Source organism: Gopherus flavomarginatus, chromosome 12 (genome assembly GCF_025201925.1).
Source record: "Gopherus flavomarginatus isolate rGopFla2 chromosome 12, rGopFla2.mat.asm, whole genome shotgun sequence".
Classification (NCBI taxonomy): Eukaryota; Metazoa; Chordata; order Testudines; family Testudinidae; genus Gopherus; species Gopherus flavomarginatus.
In genome coordinates, this window is record NC_066628.1 from 23,988,087 (window position 1) to 24,008,353 (window position 20,267).

The 20,267-nt window shown below is 46.7% G+C and overlaps 1 protein-coding gene across 1 annotated transcript in view; it reads left to right on the plus strand.

The window, feature by feature from the left end:
- The first annotated feature begins 287 nt into the window (after positions 1 to 287).
- The window catches only part of LOC127032167 (serine/arginine repetitive matrix protein 2-like), an 82,206-nt gene continuing 62,226 nt past the window's right edge, over positions 288 to 20,267 (plus strand). The window contains exon 1 of the mRNA XM_050919173.1: positions 288 to 602. The gene's annotated coding sequence lies outside the window, so the exon portion shown is untranslated. The remainder of the gene's footprint in view (positions 603 to 20,267) is intronic.

Below are 20,267 nucleotides of genomic sequence, written 5' to 3' on the forward strand. Positions count from 1 at the left end.
GAAAAGTCCTTCCACTGGGAGGGGATGGGCAAGGACGTTGCCAAGTATGCCCGGTCTTGTGAGGTATGCCAAAGAGTGGGAAAGCCTCAAGACCAGGTCAAGGCCCCTCTCCAGCCACTCCCCATAATTGAGGTTCCATTTCAGCGAGTAGCTGTGGATATTCTGGGCCCTTTCCCAAAAAGACGCCCAGAGGAAAGCAGTACGTACTCACTTTAGTGGACTTTGCTACCCGATGGCCAGAAGCAGTCGCTCTGGGCAACACCAGGGCTAACACTGTGTGCCTGGCCCTAACAGACATCTTTGCCAGGGTAGGTTGGCCCTCTGACATCCTTACAGATTCAGGGTCTAATTTCCTGGCAGGGACCATGGAAAAACTGTGGGAAACTCATGGGGTGAATCACTTGGTTGCCACCCCGTACCACCATCAAACCAATGGCCTGGTGGAAAGGTTCAATGGAACTTTGGGGGCCATAATACGAAAATTCATCAACGAATTCTCCAATAATTGGGACCTAGTGTTGCAGCAGTTGCTGTTTGCCTACAGGGCTGTACCACATCCCAGTTTAGGGTTTTCACCATTTGAACTTGTGTATGGTCACGAGGTTAAGGGGCCATTACAGTTGGTGAAGCAGCAATGGGAGGGGTTTACGCCTTCTCCAGGAACTAACATTCTGGACTTTGTAAGCAACCTACAAAGCACCCTCCGACACTCTTTAGCCCTTGCTAAAGAGAACCTAAAGGATGCTCAAGAAGAGCAAAAGGCCTGGTATGACAGACATGCCAGAGATCGGTCCTTCAAGGTAGGAGACCAGGTTATGGTCTTGAAGGCACAACAGGCCCATAAAATGGAAGCATCATGGGAAGGGCCATTCACGGTCCAAGAGTGCCTGGGAGCTGTAAACTACCTCATAGCATTTCCCAATTCCTCACTAAAGCCTAAAGTGTACCATGTTAATTCTCTCAAGCCTTTCTATTCCAGGGACTTACAGGTTTGTCAGTTTACAGTCCAGGGAGAGGATGCTGAGTGGACTGACGGTGTCTACTACGACGGGAAAAAAGACGGTGGCGTGGAAGAGGTGAACCTCTCAACCACCCTGGAACGTCTGCAGCGGCAACAAATCAAGGAGCTGTGCACTAGCTTCGCCCCATTGTTCTCAGCCACCCCAGGACGGACTGAACGGGCATACCACTCCATTGATACAGGTAATGCTCACCCAATCAGAACCCCACCCTACCGAGTGTCTCCTCATGCCCAAGCTGCTATAGAACGGGAGATCCAGAACATGCTACAGATGGGTATAATCCGCCCATCTACCAGTGCATGGGCATCTCCAGTGGTTCTGGTACCCAAACCAGATGGGGAAATACGCTTTTGCGTGGACTACCGTAAGCTAAATGCTGTAACTCGTCCGGACAACTATCCAATGCCACGCACCGATGAGCTATTGGAGAAGTTGGGATGTGCCCAGTTCATCTCTACAATAGACTTAACCAAGGGGTACTGGCAAGTACCGCTAGATGAACCTGCCAAGGAGAGGTCAGCATTCGTCACCCATGCGGGGGTGTATGAATTCAATGTCCTTCCTTTCGGCCTTCGAAATGCACCCGCCACCTTCCAAAGGCTGGTAGATGGTCTACTAGCTGGACTGGGAGAATTTGCAGTTGCCTACCTCGATGATGTGGCCATTTTTTCAGACTCCTGGCCCGAACACCTACTACACCTGGAAAAGGTCTTTGAGCGCATCAGGCAGGCAGGACTAACTGTTAAGGCCAAAAAGTGTCAAATAGGCCAAAACAGAGTGACTTACCTGGGGCACCAGGTGGGTCGAGGAACCATAAACCCCCTACAGGCCAAGGTGGATGCTATCCAAAAGTGGCCTGTCCCACGGTCCAAAAAGCAGGTCCAATCCTTCTTAGGCTTGGCCGGATACTACAGGCGATTTGTACCACACTACAGCCAAATCGCTGCCCCACTGACCGACCTGACCAAAAAGACCCAGCCAAATGCAGTTAAGTGGACTAATGAGTGTCAAAAGGCCTTTACCCAGCTTAAGGCGATGCTCATGTCTGACCCTGTGCTCAGGGCCCCGGATTTTGACAAGCCATTCCTAGTAACCACGGATGCATCTGAGCGTGGTATAGGAGCAGTGCTCATGCAGGAAGCAACAGATCACAACTTCCATCCTGTCGTGTTTCTCAGCAAGAAACTGTCTGAGAGGGAAAGTCACTGGTCAGTCAGTGAAAAGGAATGCTATGCCATTGTGTACGCCCTGGAAAAGCTACGCCCATATGTTTGGGGACGGCGGTTCCAACTACAAACTGACCATGCTGCACTAAAGTGGCTTCATACTGCCAAGGGGAACAACAAGAAACTTCTTCGTTGGAGTTTAGCTCTCCAAGATTTTGATTTTGAAATTCAACACATCACAGGAGCTTCTAATAAAGTTGCTGATGCACTCTCCCATGAGAGTTTCCCAGAATTCAGTAGTTAAAAAGTGTTCTTAAAATGTAGAAGTCTGTTAGTTATAGACTTAGTAGTATATGTAAAGGTGCATGTGTTGTATTAATCTGTTTATTTCAAGTTCTAGAAGGAAATCGCCGCCAGTGAGCTTCCCCACTGTCTGCAATTTGGGGGGCGTGTCATAAACAGATAGCTAAGGGTTAATGTCTCTTTCACCTGAAGCACCTGACCAGAGGACCAATCAGGAAACCGGATTTTTTCAACTTTGGGTGGAGGGAATTGAGTGTCTAAGTCTTTTGTGAGTCTGCCTGCTTTCTCTGAGCTTTGGAGAAGTACTTTCTACTTTCTAGTCTTCTGTTTCTAAGTGTACGGACAAAGAGATCAGATAGTAAGTTCTATGGTTTCTTTTCTTTGGTATTTGCATGAATATAAGTGCTGGAGTGCTTTGATTTGTATTCTTTTTGAATAAGGCTGTTTATTCAATATTCTTTTAAGCAATTGACCCTGTATTGTATCATCTTAATACAGAGAGACATTTGGATGTATTTTTCTTTCTTTTTATATAAAGCTTTCTTTTAAGACCTGTTGGAGTTTTTCTTTACTTCAGGGAAATTGAGTCTGTACTCACCAGGGAATTGGTGGGAGGAAGAAGTCAAGGGGAGATCTGTGTGTTGGATTGCTAGCCTGATTTTGCATTCCCTCTGGGGGAATAGGAAAGTACTTTTTGTTTTCAGGATTGGGAACAGAGAGGGGGAGTCTCTCTGTGTAGTTTCACAGAGCTTGTGTCTGTATATCTCTCCAGGAGCACCTGGAGGGGGGAAGGGAAAAAGGATTATTTCCCTTTGTTGTGAGACTCAAGGGATTTGGGTCTTGGGGTCCCCAGGGAAGGTTTTTCAGAGGGACCAGAGTGCCCCAAAACACTAATTTTTTGGGTGGTGGCAGCAGGTACCAGGTCCAGGCTGGTGGCTAAGCTTGGAGGTTTTCATGCTAACCCCCATATTTTGGACGCTAAGGTCCAAATCTGGGACTAAGGTTATAACAGCTTGTTGTATAAAAGTATGGCAGAGATTTGTGAACCCTTGAAACATTTCAATTTTGGGTTAGACGCTTGTTTATTTTTGTAAATATATTATTTTAATGACTTTGAGTTGCTAGAAAGAGTGACCCATAGCATTCAATCAACTCCTGGGTTATATTTAAACTGTCCAATAGCATTCTACAGACTCCTGGGGTTATATTTAATTTAATATTAACCAGAGCTCACCATCCCCACGTACCCACCTCCCTTACTATCAGTGTTCACCCATTAAACTTAATTCCTGATCACTAATCCGTTTAACCCTGATGACAACAAGCATAGTTCTGTGCATGCGGTGTACCCAGGCACACCCTAATGCCCGCAGGTTGGATCCGGCCCCTCAGGTCTTTGGATCCGGCCCACTGGATTTGCCCCCCATGGTGCTGCAGGCCCCGCGTCACTCTCAGAAGCAGCCGGCATGACTGGCTGGGCACGTCCCTGGGGCCCCGGGGGGAGTGGGGTAGAGGGCTCTGTAAGTTGCTCCAGGCACCGCCCCCCGCTGCTCCCATTGGCCAGGAGCAGGGAACCATGGCTAATGGGAGCTTCAGGGGAGGTACCTGGAAGCATAGCAAGGACAGCATGTGGAGCCCTGTGTCCTCCCACCCCACAGGGGCCATGCAGCGATGTGGTGAGTGGCGCAGTGTGGGGCCGGGGCAGGCAGGCAGGGAGCGTGCGGATGGAGGTAAGTGGCTCCGGGCCAGAGCCCAAACCTCTCCTGCACCCCACTCCCTAACCCTCTGCCCTGAGCCCCCTACCTGCACCCCATTCCTCTCCTGCACCCCTGTCATAAACAGATAGCTAAGGGTTAATGTCTCTTTCACCTGGAAAGGGGTAACAAAAAACACCTGACCAGAGGACCAATCAGGAAACAAGACTTCTTCAAATCTGGGTGGAGGGAAGTTTGGGTGTGAATTCTTTGTTCTTTGTCTTGTGTCTGACTCTCTCGGCTCTGAGAGTGATCTTTCTGTCTCCTTGCTTTCTAATCTTCTGTTTCCAAGTTGTAAGTACGAGGATAGTAAGACAATAGGTTTATATTGTTTTTTTTGTATTTACATGTGTGTAGTTGCTGGAATGTGTTAAATTGTATTCTTTTTGGATAAGGCAGTTTATTCATTTTTTTCCTTTAAGCAATTGACCCTGTATATTGCCACCTTGATACAGAGACTATATATTATGTCCTTTTTCACTCTTTTTATATAAAGCTTTCTTTTTAAGACCTGTTGGAGTTTGTCTTTAGTGGGGACTCCAGGGAATTGAGTCTGCAGCTCACCAGGGAATTGGTGGGAGGAAGAAGTCAGGGGGGAAATCTCTTTGTGTTAGATTTACTAAGCCTGACTTTGCATAGCCTCTGGGTGAGGGGGAGAGATTAGATCTCTCAGTACTTGTGTTTCCAGGACTGGAAGCAGGGAATCTCCTAGGGTCTTCCAGGGAGGGCAGCCTGGGAGGAAGTAACCAGGAAACAAGGTGAAGGGGTTATTTCCCTTTGTTGTAGGACTCAAGGCATCTGAATCTGGGGGTCCCCCAGGGAAGGTTTTGGGGAGACCACAGTGAGCTAGGCACTTTATAATTCCTGGCTGGTGGCTGCTTTACCAGGTCCAAGCTGGTAACTAAGCTTGGAGGTTTTCATGCTAACACCCATATTTTGGACGCTAAGGTCCAGATCTGGGAAAAAATGTTATGACAACCCCAACTCCCTGTCCTGAGCCCCCTGCCTGCACCTCACACCCCAACTCCCTGCCCTGAGCTCCCTGCCTGCACTCCACCCCCCAACTCCCTGCCCTGAGCCCCCTGCCACACCCCACACCCTTCCTGCACCCTATCATAACCTTAGTCCCACATTTGGACCTTAGCGTCCAAAATATGGGGGTTAGCATGAAAACCTCCAAGCTTAGTTACCAGCTTGGACCTGGTACCTGCTGCCACCACCCAAAAAATTAGAGTGTTTTGGGGCACTCTGGTCCCCCTGAAAAACCTTCCCTGGGACCCCAAGACCCAAATCCCTTGAGTCTCACAACAAAGGGAAATAATCCTTTTTCCCTTCCCCCTCCAGGTGCTCCTGGAGAGATACACAGACACAAGCTCTGTGAAACTACACAGAGAGACTCCCCCCTCTCTGTTCCCAATCCTGGAAACAAAAAGTACTTTCCTATTCCCCAGAGGGAATGCAAAATCAGGCTAGCAATCCAACACACAGATCTCCCCTTGATTTCTTCCTCCCACCAATTCCCTGGTGAGTACAGACTCAATTTCCCTGAAGTAAAGAAAAACTTCAACAGGTCTTAAAGAAAGCTTTATATAAAAAGAAAGAAAAATACATACAAATGGGCTCTCTGTATTAAGATGATACAACACAGGGTCAATTGCTTAAAAGAATATTGAATAAACAGCCTTATTCAAAAAGAATACAAATCAAAGCACTCCAGCACTTATATTCATGCAAATACCAAAGAAAAGAAACCATAGAACTTACTATCTGATCTCTTTGTCCTTACACTTAGAAACAGAAGACTAGAAAGTAGATACTACTTCTCCAAAGCTCAGAGAAAGCAGGCAGACAGACAAAAGACTCAGACACTCAATTCCCTCCACCCAAAGTTGAAAAAATCCGGTTTCCTGATTGGTCCTCTGGTCAGGTGCTTCAGGTGAAAGAGACATTAACCCTTAGCTATCTGTTTATGACACACCCCAACCCCCTGGCCTGATCCCCCTGCCTGCACCCCAACTCCCTGCCCTAAGCCCCCTGCCTGCACCTGACACTCCAACCCCCTGTCCTGAGCTCCCTGCTGCACCTTGCACCCCAACTCCCTACGCTAAGCCCCTTGCCTGCATCTCACACCCCTCCTGTACCCCAACCCCCTGCCTTAAGCCCCCTGACTGCATCTCACACCCCAACCCCCTGCCCTGAGCTCCCTGCTGCATCCCAACCCCAACCCCCTTCCCTAAGCCCCCTCCTGAACTCCACACCCCTCCTGCACCCAACCCCATTCCCTGAGCCCCCTCATACACCCCACATCCCTCCTCTGCCCCAATCATTTGCCCTTAGTCTCTTCCTGCACACTGCACCCCCTTCCACACCCCACACTCCCTCGCACACACCAACCTTTATGATGTTCACCTTTAAAAAAAAAATTCCCTGGGTGCACACCCTAATGAAATGTGCTGCACACGCCTATGGCAACAAGGGTGGGTAATCACATCTAGACCTACAGACTCAATAGTCACCCTGGCTATTCAGTGGGGGTGTGGTTAAACCATCAGCTCAACAGGGTGAGTCAGCTCTATTGTAGTCAAACACATGTCTCAAACATCCCTGTTTTATATAGAAGCCTTTTTTTGCTTTACTTTAAACACATTTTTGGGGAGGGTTCCCCACAAGATTCTACTACACACACTTCAGCATTTTTGCTGTAAATGCCTCTCTTTTACACAAGGACACAAGAGCTAGTTTCTCACAAACTATTTTTTTTATTTAAAACACATACAGCCCTTGAAAACAAACCAAGAGGCGTCATAAAAACTTTATCTTACTTAAGGACCACACAGACCTTCTAACAGAAACACAGATAGTCACAAAGCCCTTTTCAATAGATACTTTTATTCACAGCTACCAAATTTTATATCACGTTTGCCCCCTCACCATTCACTAATTTAATCCTTTTAGATTTCTTTAAATAATGGATATATGCCTATCTCATAGAACAGGAAGGGACCCTGAAGGATCATTGAGTCCAGCCCCCTGCCTTCACTAGCAGGACCAAGTACTGATTTTGCCCCAGATCCCTAAATAGCCCCCCTCAAGGATTAAACTCACAATCCCGGGTTTACTAGGCCAATGCGCAAACCACTGAGATAGTCTTTTTCTTAAACAGCATTCTGTAACTTTTTGTGTGGACCAGATGATCAATATAACCCTCTAAGCAGGCATCTTCCGGTTTGGTCATTTTCTTTAAAACACTGTCAAAGTCTCAACCGAATTGCACGGTATTTACTTTAATAAGTTTTCCAAACACAGGTCAGGTCACAGGTCCCGGAGCTTGCAGTTTATATCCTTTGAAGTCCAACTGACATAATCATGGTGTCATTGGGCTGGCGCATCTATGGCACAGCCCTCACAATCTTCAAAATCTTTTCCCTAAGGCAGTGATGAAGGACAGCATAAACAAGAACACATACAATAGAACACATGATATTTTTATGCTCACAATGTGGCGCTGGCTCAGTTAGTTCCATGCCAAGCCTCCTCCTTAAATCCATATAGCCATCATCCTCGGCGTCCTCGTCAATAATTTCTGTTGGCATGGAGCAAAAACAAGGCGGGCCCAGTTCATCTTCACGGTCTGATGCAATGCTGTCCAGGGCCTCCAGTCCTCTAGAAAGGCATTGTTGAGCTGTTGAGAGATTTTCAGAAAAGAAACAGTATAAGCCCCCCACCGCTTGTTTTTAGATTTACACAACCCTAGGTCAGTTCTTACCCCCATAACCCCCCGTACTTGACCCTCTCTTCTTAATCGTTCATTTACCTGAGCAACGTCTTTTTTGTTCACTTTGTCCACTGATGATTCCTGCGAGCCACAGTTGCCTTCCTTCTCTAGGGGGGTAGATGATGAGAGGCCATCACACTCGTCGGTCTTCCTCATGAGTGGTTGGGTTTCAGGGTCGGGTTCCAGCATAACCATCAAGGGCTGGGCCAAAGGGCTCCCTATGGCTGCTCCTCCCTCCTCCTTGGAACTGTCACTGATGGAGTGCTTCCTCCACAGGCAGTCAAAGGCCCTCAGAGCTAAAACAAAGTCCGAAGTTCTCATGGGGGTGGTGAAGGACTCCATGTTTCCTCTCAGCCTTTCCACAATTTCTAAAACACGCATTCTTGGTATGAACTGGCATCTTCCGCTGCGCTCTGATTGGTGGAGGGAAGTAGAGGAAGCTGTTAGAAGGGTCCCATGACCCTCTTCTGGGCAGATCACCCCACTCCAGAACTCCCCCCCAGATTGGTCAAATCTGCTCTCTGGGAGGTCCTCTGCAGCTGAAACCCATCCTGATTCGTAGAAGGAGGTGGGAGGAGTTCTGAGAGGGATCACAGCCCCACTTCTGGACGGATCATCTTGCCCTGGAACTCCCCTAGATTGGTCAAATCTCCTCTTGGGGCAGTCCTAGAGGGCGCACATCCCATCCTGATTGGTAGAGGGTGGTGGGAGGAGTTCTTGGGGGGGGTCACATGACACCTTTTGCTTCCGGTCATGTGTCTGTCTTGACCCTAGAAGTAATATCCCCAGGGGCAGGAGGCCTGATGGGTCAGGGGCGAGGCCTATGTTTGATTGATGGTAGGCTCCTTTCTGCTGATTCTTCACTATTTTCCATAGGAACCCATTGGCTAAATCCACAATGAGTATCCCCTCATTAAGGTAAGGCATGCCCAATATTCCATCCTCCTCACCCCCATTCCCAGTTTGATCCTGCTTCTAAACACAATATTTTACCCATGAATCCCAATTTCCTATACGGGTCAGGATCAGTCTCATGATAAATGTTTCCATTGTCTCCCCTGTATATGATACTAGTTGTATTGAATTGTTTGTTCCCACAGCGTCCTCAGAAAGTCTCTGTTCTCCAAGCACACATACTGATGCACCAGTGTCAATAAACATAGTGGGGCATGTTTGTTTCCATTATCTCCCTTTACAATGGGATGCCCCCATTATCATATTGTAGTTGAGCTACTACCTCAGGGGGACTCTAGGGAGGCAGGTACCCCTACCAGGGTGGTGCTAATGGTTTAGAATCCATTATGGGAGTTACAGGAGCACTGTCAATCAATTCCTCTTGCCTCTCTAACTGTACAACCCTCTGCAGTATCTCACTTGTGAGCTTCCCATCCCATTTCTCTTTTGGTTCTCCTGTCATCATGAGTTTCCTTCATGCCTCCATTCTCAGTGTACCCTTTCCACTTTCAGCCATACTCTATTCTGCATCTGATACCCATATCCATACCTATATCCATTTTTAACTCTTGCTCCTCTGCTGCCCATTGCACCTCCCCGTCCTTTTCCTCTAACATGCCATAGTGCATTGGGGCCCCTTTTCCTCTGGCTCTGCTCCCCTCAGAGATCTGGGGGCCCATTGCTGGCAAAAGTTACTGCCTGGACAGGTTCCATTCTCCTGTCCTTACTTCCTTTCCCCACTTGTCCCTCCATGTCTGGAAAAATTACAGCCACTCAAAAAATGTCCTGTTTTAACTCTGGGTACCACCTAGCTGGATCTATGGATCCAACATCACCTTCATTTTTTAATTTAAATTGTCTAACAATACAGTCTTAAAAGATAATGTATTGAAGTCTGGGGATGGGGGCAAGGGAAGTGTCCATGTACGATTGGTACAACCCTGGCAGCTAAGGCCAGAACTTCCTTTTTAATAACATACAATTCTGGGGACTCACTGGGGCCCTGTTCCGTTACATAAAACAACCTCTCCAGTTGTCAGGCTGACACTGTCTTCACTACTTCCTTCACCCAGTCCCATCTGGTAACAAGAACACTGTTCACACCTAACCGCTCCTCAGCACTCTGTATTGCTGTCCAGTACCAGTATGTGCCTGGACTAAAACTTTATAGTCTGCAGGCCTCCACCTGGATCATGCCAACACCTTCACCATCCAGTCCACACATGTATCCTTATCTAAGGGTCCCAATAACTGAGCAGCCCATACCTGCTCTGCGGTAACATCAGAAATCTCTGTAATACTTTGCCTTGTTTTCCTTTATTCTTGTGCATTATTTGGGTCAATTTCTGTTTTTGTTACCAACCTAGTGTACAGGAGCGTAGGGTTCTTCAGGAACCTCTTGGAGAAGGAGTATGACCATTCAAGACTCTCCATTAGGGATCAATCCAACTATCCCCATTCCAAGTATTGTCCTACCTGTCGGTATCCGCAGTGCCCACACTTACTCCTCCCCTCACTGTTGCTACTATGTCCTTCTGGGCTCCCAACATATTTTCCATTTTCTTTATTTGCTGCCTGCAGATTGTATGCTCACTGTTTGTCTGGGCCCGGTCCTTATTTTCTTGTAACACTGTTCTGACAGCTGCCTCTGCATCCCCCAGCTTCATTTACGTTGTAGATACCTCCCCATTCTGGTTTTCTATTTTCAGTTGTTCACACTCTCCTGTTTTCACCTGTAGGGCTGTTCTATTCTGTAATGCCTAGGTAACCCATTCCAGTGCTTCACCACCCTCCTAGTGAAAAAGTTTTTCCTAATATCGAACTTAAACCTCCCCCACTGCAACTTGAGACCATTACTCCTTGTTCTGTCATCTGCTACCACTGAGAACAGTCTAGATCCATCTTCTTTGGAACCCCGTTTCAGGTAGTTGAAAGCAGCTATCAAATCCCCCCTCATTCTTCTCTTCTGCAGACTAAACAATCCCAGTTCCCTCAGCCCTTCCTCATAAATCATGTGCTCCAGCCCCCTAATCATTTTTGTTGTCCTCTGCTGGACTCTTTTCAATTTCTCCACATCCTTCTTGTAGTGTGGGGCCCAAAACTGGACACAGTACTACAGATGAGGCCTCACCAATGTTGAATAGAGGGGAACAATCACATCCCTCAATCTGCTCGCAATGCCCCTACTTATACAGACCAAAATGCCATTAGCCTTCTTGGCAACGAGGGCACATTGTCAACTTATATCCAGCTTCTCATCTACTGTAACCCCTAGGTCCTTTTCTGCAGAACAGCTGCCTAGCCATTCGATTCCTAGTCTGTACAGTGCATGGGATTCTTCCTTCCTAAGCGCAGGACTCTGCACTTGTCCTTGTTGAACCTCATCAGATTTCTTTTGGTCCATTCCTCTAATTTGTCTAGGTCCCTCTGTATCCTATTCCTACCCTCCAGCATATCTACCACTCCTCCCAGTTTAGTGTCATCTGCAAACTGGCTGAGGGTGCAAGTCACGCCATCTTCCAGATCTTTAATAAAGATATTGAACAAAACTGGCCTCAGAACCGACCCTTGGGGCACTCTGCTTGATACTGCCATGAGTTTTCAAAGACAATGGCCAATGGCTCTGCAATCACATCCACCAATTCCTTTGGCACCCTCAGCTGCAGTGCTTCTGGCCCCATGGACTTGCGCTCTTCCAGCTTTTCTAAATAGTCCTGAATCACTTCTTTCTCCACAGAGGGCTAGTCACTTCCTCCCAATACTGTCCAGTGCAGTAGTCTGGGAGCTGACCTTGTTCATGAAGACAGAGGCAAAAAAACATTGAGTACGTTAGCTTTTTCCACATCCTCTGTCACTAGGTTGCCTCCCCCATTCAGTAAGGGGACCACACTTTCCCTGACCTTCTTCTTTTTGCTAACATACATGAAGAAACCCTTTTTGTTACTCTTAACATCCCTTGCTAGCTGCAACTTCAAGTGTGATTTGGCCTTCCTGATTTCACTCCTGCATGCCTGAGCAATATTTTTATACTCCTCCCCAGTCATTTGTCCAATCTTCCACTTCTTGTAAGCTTCTTTTTGGTGTTTAAGATCAGCAAGGATTTCACTGTTAAGTCAAGCTGGTCGCCTGCCATATTTACTATTCTTTCTACAGATCAGGTTGGTTTGTTCCTGCAACCTCAATAAGGATTCTTTAGAATACAGCCAGCTCTCCTGGACTCCTTTCCCACTCATATTATTCTCCCAGGGGATCCTGTCCATCAGTTCCCTGAGGGAGTCAAAGTCTGCTTTTCTGAAGTCCAGGATCCATATTCTGCTGCTCTCCTTTCTTCCTTCTGTCAGGATCCTGAACTTGACCATCTCATGGTCACTGCCTCCCAGATTCCCAGCCACTTTTGCTTCCCCCACTAATTCTTCCCTGTTTGTGAGCAGCAGGTACAAAAGAGCTCTGCCCCTATTCCCACATTATGGTAGGATCTTAGAGTTACAAACACTTTGGGAATGGAGGTTGTTTGTAATTCTGAAATGTTCATAACTCTCTAAACTAAACATTATGATTATTTCAAAAGGTTACAAGTGAACATTGACTTGATACAGCTTTGAAACTTTACTATGCAGAAGAAAAATTCTGCTTTTAACCATTTAAATTTAAGTGAAACAAGCACAGAAATGGTTTCCTTACATGGTCAAATCTTTTTTTTAAAACTTTCCCTCTATTTTTTGAGTAGTTTAACACAATACCCTACTCTATTTGCCTCTTTTTTTTTTGTCTTTGCTGCTGCCTGATTGCATACTTCCAGTTCTGATTCCAAATGAGGTGTGTGTTTGACTGGTTAGTTCCTAACTCTGGTGTTCGTAACTCTCAGGTTCTATTTGTGACATTATTGACATGAACTGTAACCATATAGATTATTGTTGCAACCACTGTTATATATTTGCAGCAAATATTGTACAAAGGTTGTCAGTGAGGTGTCTATGACAAGATTATGGTTTGCTGGTTATGATTATGCTATCTGTATATATATATCATTGCTGTATTTAAAGTTACAAGTATTGGCTCTATACTCTCTGTATTTCAAACTTGTGCTATGCTTCTGGGTGACACCCCAGCCAATTTGGCATCAGCACTGCCTAGCCTGCTTGATGGCCCATTGAGGATCATCAGCTATACAACTGACCCATTGAAAGAAGGCAGATACAGGTTGGAACAAAGAAAGCATAAGATACATGGCAAAAGGACTATAAAAGGCATCATCATCATCTCCATTTTCTCTTCAATCTTGCTTCTTACTGCTGGAGGAAGCTTGCTACAAATTGAAGCTCTGAACAAAGGACTGAATGACCCATCCCAGCTGTGGATGTACTAATAGGCACCAACTGTCCTCAGTGCTGGCCCGGCCCTGACTCCACCCTTTCCCCATCCCTGCCCCGCTCCCATTCCAACCCCTTCCCTAAAGTCCCTGCCCCACCTCCACCCCCTCCCTGCCCCTATTGGACCCCTTCTCCAAATCCCCACCCCAGCCCCGCCTCTTCCCTGAGCAAGCTGCATTCCCCCTCCTCCCCACTCCCTCCCAGCACTTGCAGCACAAAACAACTGTTTTGTGACGCAAGCACTGGGAGATAGGGGGAAAAAGCGGGTACGCGGCATGCTCAGAGGAGAAGGCAGAGGTGAACTGGGGTGGGGGGGTCAGGGTGGGGAGCTGCTGGTGGGTGCAGAGTACCCACCAATTTTCCCCTGTGGGTGTTCCAGCCCTGGAGCACCCACGGAATTGATGCGTATGGATGTACTCCAGAGACTTGATTTGAACCTGCAGTTTATTCCATCACTGCTACAAGCCTGAACCAAGAATTTAGCCATTACTGTATGTAACCGATTCCATTTAAACAGTTTTAGCTCTCGTCTATATTTCTTTCTTTTATGAATAAACCTTTCGATTTTAGATTCTAAAGGATTGGCAACAGCATGATTTGTGGGTAAGATCTGATTTGTATATTGACCTGGGTCTGGGGCTTGGTCCTTTGGGATCAGGAGAACCTCTTTTTTCTTTTACTGGGGTATTGGTTTTCATTACCAGTCATCCCCATTATGAGTGGCACTGGTGGTGATACTAGGAAACTGGAGGGTCTAAGGAAATTGCTTGTGTGATTTATGGTTAACCAGTGGGGTAAAACCAAAGTCCTCTCTGTTTGGCTAGTTTGGTGTGCAAAGGACCCGAGCCTTGGGCTGTAACTGCCCTGCTCTAAGTAATTTGTCCTGAATTGATGCTCTCAGTTGTGTCCCACCAGAGGCAGCATTGTTACACTACTGTGCTTGCAATGTGAGAGCTCATCTTCAGTAAGAATTCCAAAATACTCCTTTATTGCTTCCCAACTAATGGCTTTCTCCACCAAAGCCCACAGGTTCCTCCTCACTGAATGCCCACCACCGATCCCCTCACAATTCTTTAAAGAGGTAGTTCTTTAATAGGTCTGAGAGGGGCAGTGCCTAAAGGGAAGGAAGGAGATGGGATTCTCCTCCATGTGGGTTCTCTAATATCTCTTATGGTGGGAGTGCTGGCTGAAGCTCCTCCCACAGTAGACACATTCGTAGGTTTTCTCCCTAGTGTGGATTATCTGGAGCTGAAGCTTTTCCCACAGTCAGGCATAGGTAGGGCTTCTCTCTCAGGTAGATTTGCTGATACCTTATGAGGTTTGAGTTGATGCTGAGCCTTTTCATGCAGTCAAGGCACTTGTAAGGTTTCTCTCCTGTGTGGATTCTCTGGTGCTTAACAAGGTCTGAGTTCAGGCTGAAGCTTTTCCAGCATATAGTGCATGTGTTTGGGATCTGGATCATTGGGGTATGCCACTGGATGCTGATCTCTTTGAATTTCTGTATACTGTTCCCATGATGTGTGCATTTACACCATTTCTTCCCTGGAGGATTCCTCAGTTGTGTCTCTTGTGGTAGGAGTTGCAACTGAATCTCTTCCCACAATCATTGAACTTGTAAGGTCTCTCTCCTATGTGGATGCACTGGTGCTGGTGAGTGTCAATTTGTCAGTGAAGTTTTTCCCACAGTCAGAGAAGAGATAGGGTCTCTCCCTCATGTGGATCCTCTGGTATTGACCCAGGTTCGAGCTCACATTGAACCTTTTCCCACACTTACAGGGTTTCTTTCCAGTGTGGATCCTCTGATGATTAACAAGGTCTTAGTTCTGAGCAAAACTTTTCCCACATTCTATACATAGGTTTGGTTTCCCCCCGGGTGCATGGCTTGCAAAATGAGGCCATTCAGGAAATCTCCTGCAAGGTTAGTGGTTTTACTCCCTTTCTCCCCTTGAGGGTTTTTCTGCTGCCATTCTAACTTGTGCTGGCTCTTAGAGAGTTTTCTCTTTTCAAGACTTTGGGTAATATATATTCCCTTTGGATTTATTGGTGGCATCTTGCATGGACACTTTCTGAATATTCTGGTAAAGATTCTCCTCCTTATATTCTCTGATGGTCCCATCATATGCTGAGATAAAGAATGCAGACAAGTCATTCCTTACACTGAAGAGAAAGGAAATTGTGGAAAGGGATGACAGATAAAAAGAACTGTATATATATATATATATATATATATATATATATATATATATATATATATATATATATATATTTTACACTTAATAATTTCTCACAAATCCTAAATGTACGGAGAAAATCTTAATCCCTCCTAGTAACCTATTCTCTGAACAGTACACTAGAAAAGAGTAGAATCAAAAGGAGCCATTTGGGGAGATTTCTCTTGACATTGTCCCTGCACATTCCCCCAGCAGCTTGGGGACTAGGTAGAGGTAGGAACTGGCTTTTTCTCTCTCTGCTCCTCACCTTGTCCCAGGAAAGTCAATCTACCTTGGGATGCTGCAGGAAATGGGTCTGGGCAGGGCTGGGAGCTGGGAACCTCCCTCCCCACTCCTCTCCCCTCAACCTCGGGCTAGGAGACTCGGTCCCTGGCCCAGTCCTGGGGCATTTGCTGTCCTGGATCTGGCTCAGCTTCTACAGCAGGGGTTGGCAACCTTTCAGAAGTGCTGTGCCGAGTCTTCATTTATTCACTGTAATTTAAGGTTTTGTGTGCCAGTAATACATTTTAACATTTTTAGAAGGTCTCTGTCTATAAGTCTATAATATATAACTAAACTATTGTTGTATGTAAAGTAAATAAGGTTTTTAAAAAGTTTAAGAAGCTTTATTTAAAATTAAATTAAAATGCAGAGCCCCTGGATGGGTGGCCAAGACCCGGGCAGTGTGAGTGCTGCTGAAAATCAGCTCGCATGCCGCCTTTGGCACCCGTGCCTAAGGTTGCCTACCCCTGTTCTACAGGCACTTAGGTAGTAGAGCCTGGGGGTGTCAGGGAGGGCAAGAGCTCTGGGACTCACAGGCCCTCACCCGGGAGCAGAGCTGGGATGAGGAGGGGCCGTTTGTGCAGAATCACTTTCCTGTCCGGCCCCAGGTCTCTCCCATCTACGGTTGCCAACCCTCCAAGGTTGTCCTGCAGTCTCCAGGAATTAAAGATTAATTTTTAATTGAAGGTTATGTCATGTGATGAAAGCTCCAGGAATATGTCCAACCAAAATTGGCAACCCTATTCCCATCACCTGAAGTCTGCAATTCAGGAGCTGGTGTCGGAAGTCCAGGGCTGCCCCACGGGCTGGTTCCATCCCCTGGATAGTCCCATCTGGTTGGGCACAAAGGGGTCTCCCTGCACAGACCCTGCTGCGGGTGGAGGGGCTGGGGCAGCAACTGCTCAGCCAGGATTTGTGCCTCACAATGAAGGCAGGCAGCAGCTTCTGACCCCAGAAGCTCAACTCCTATTCTCCTGGTCAGAAGAAAGAGAGAGAGCAGCCCTCTCCTGTAGCAATTCCCCAGACTCCTTTTATGGCCTCAGCTACCTAAACCTTCCTTTGTACATTCCCTCCCAGGAAAGATACGTGGTACAGGAGGGATCCAGCCAGAATCCTTCTCTGCTTCCTAAGCAGAGAGAAACCTCCTGAAGTAATGAACCAGAGACAGAGCCCCAGCTGAGAAACCTGCCCCTGCTGCCAACCAGGGATCTGGGCAGCCCCTGGGGCTAGGCGCCCATCAGTCCCATGGCCATTCTATGTTGAGACCATAGGTGCTGGAACTAGGGGTTTGGGGCGTGCAGCACCACCCCCAGCTTGAAGTGGTTTCCATGGTTTATAGTTTGGTTCAATGGCTCTTGGCACCTCCACTATATAAATTGTTCCAGCAACCTCTGGCTGAGACCTGAAATAATCCCAGGTCCCTGGAGAATCTCACACAGTTTTATGGAGCCTCCTTATTTCCATCGCTGCCTGCTGTGTCCAAGGCTGGGAGAAGTCAATGCTGACGCAGCCCCTTCTGTAGCATACACAGGAGGCTGATGGCAAGTGGATCTACATGGGACCATTTGCCTATTAGAGCTACAGAGGGCCCTGAGACCCATCTGAACACATAACAGATATAAGAACAGGAGTACTCGTGGTACCTTAGAAACTAACAAATTTATTTCAGCATGAGCCTTCGTGAGCTACAGCCCACTTCTTCGGATGCATAGAATGGAATGCACAGACAGGAGATATTTATACATACAGAGAACATGAAAAGGTGGAAGTATGCAACGTTTCATGTTCTCTGTATGTATAAACATCTCCTGACTGTGCGTTCCATTCTATGCATCCGAAGAAGTGAGCTGTAGCTCACGAAAGCTCATGCTGAAATAAATTTGTTAGTCTCTAAGGTGCAACAAGAACTCCTGTTCTTTTTGCGGATACAGACTAACACGGCTGCTACTCTGAAACATAACAGATATAGGGATGGACACCTACTTGTCTATCTGAGGGGCACAGACTCATAATGCATACCCAGAAAGGGAAACAATAATGCCTGAGATGATACTCTTAATTGACTTCTTCTCCACCGCTAAAAAAAATAACCTGCCTCCTAAATCGAGGAAGCTGGATTGGACCCAGAGCCCTAATGGTGAAAGGCCCTACATTCCATTCCCTGGGTGCTCTGACACACCCAGTCCCCAAGATTGGAGCAGGTGCCAATATGAGACCTATTAATCAGCAAATATATTAATATTTTTCCCTCCAAAACCAGCATGGACTCACACTCATTTTAGTTCCACAATTTCATACAAATTAAGCATCCCCTCATTACTGTTGAAAATTGTATCAGAAATGAAAAAATAGCAAGTGTGCAGCATTCTTCATACTAAAGAGATGGATTCCACCGTTGTTCCAGTTTTCTGTAGGGTTTTATTATTTCCCTTCCTTTGTCATACATTGTATCTCACATTTTGGCCCTAGCAAGTTGGGAGGTATAGGAACTAACGGCAACTGTCTCCCTCCAAACCCAAGAGTTACTGCAGTTTAAAAAGGGAGATTATAAAGGGATAAAATCTGAGGGGATTTTATACCAATGTTTGATTGTAGCAAAAGTGAAGATTAGCCTCCCTGCTTGCCTTTCACAAAGGCAGAGCTGTCAGTGACACTGCTTTCAGAAGGGAGGGGAGAATGGAGCCCAGTTGGGAGATGGGACGAGAAGGCTCTGCAGCAGTTGGAAGCAGATAGCAACAGGCAAGAGGCAGTTGTGGGGCCATTGGGAGATGGGACTGGAAGGTTCTGTGGCAGCTGGGAGCAGGCAGCTGCAGGGGAGGGGCAGTTGGGAGACAGGATGGGAAGGTTCTGTGGCAGTTGGGAGAGGGTAAATGGCAGACATAATCATCTAGGGGTATTTTTATTGACATAAAGGGGAAACAATTTGCTTCCCAGATCAGAGGGGGGAAAGGGCTCTTCTCCCTCCAGAAGCAGAAAAAGTTGCTGCAGTTTAAATGGGAGAGAAAAAAGGGATAAAATCTCTGGGGACTTTAGATCAATATGAGATAATTAACTCAAAAGTGAGCAGTTCCCTCATGCTGTGCCACAGACATGGGCTGCAGGGACGGGAGATGGCACCAGAAGGTTCCACAGCAGTTAGGATGGAGTGAGGGAGGGGCAGGTGACTGGCAGAGGGAGAGCTGTGGTAATGAGTCAGGGTTACAGTTTCCCTCCACCTCAAGGCCAAGTTGCTGCAATTAAAAAGGATGTGAAACCCCCAGACTTGAGAGGATTTTCATATTAATGTAAAATATCACTACTCCATAATTACACAGAAAACAACCAAATTGGATGAGATTGGATATTTAAGTGTGTAATTTAAAGGGGTTTTAATATCAATAGACACTAATTAGAGAGAAAAGGGTGAAATCTGAGGGATTTGATCAATATCTGATAATTAGCAAAAGAAAGGGACAGTAGCAGAGGAGACTATTGTGTCTATCAAATAACATTCAACATTTACACACAAATGGCAACAGGTGAGGAGAACATTATTTTTTTCCATCAATATTTGATATTCAGAGGGGAAAAGGATGAAATACCAAATTTTATACTAATACTCCAAAAGCAAATATAAAGTGGTTGTTTACTCCTGCTCCCCACCCTGCCCTCTATGTGGGCAGCAAGGGGTTCTGGGCAGCGTCCAATGACTCAAGCACGGAGAGGAGGATGGAGCCAGAAGTTTCCACAGCAGTTGCAAGGGGCAGCAGCAGCAGCAGCAGCAGCGGGGGAGGTGCATGGGTAATGGAGTTTGGATGGGCAGGAGACTGTGTGCTGCTTTGGGGCTGGGGAGTTTTATTAACATAAATGAAGTAAAACACTTTGATTCCCAAATATGCAGGGGGTAGCTGACTGAAAAGGGGTTTAATTCCCTTCCACACCAACCCCCTGCCATCTTGGTTAACCTGGAAGTTACCCCAGTTTAAAAAATGGAGAAAAACTCAGGGGATTTTATATTCAATAAATAAATAGAAAGCAATTATCTCCCACTGGCTTGAAACTGACATGGGCAGCAGAGAGCCTTGGTGATGCTGCTGTAACAGGAGAAGGGAGGATGGAGCCAGAAGGTGCTGGGTATCTGTGTAACAGATGGGAACAGAGAGCCGCCAGGGCTGCAGTAGGGCACAGGTACTATTTCTCCATGTGTTGGAGCCCAGCTCCTGGAGTCATGCAATTACAGCAACCAAAGCTTTCCTGGGGGGGGGGGGGGAAAGAGTCAGTTTGTAGCTCTCACAGTTGCAAAGAAAAGCTTGAAAACATGACCTGAGTGTAACTGAGACAGTACTGCTGCCTGAGTGTGCAGCAAGCCTGGGACACTTGTTATGAGAGGGGAGAGTTGCCCCATGCTCTCTGCTGCCAAGCCCTCCCCAGCAGACAGGGCCAGCTCCAGGA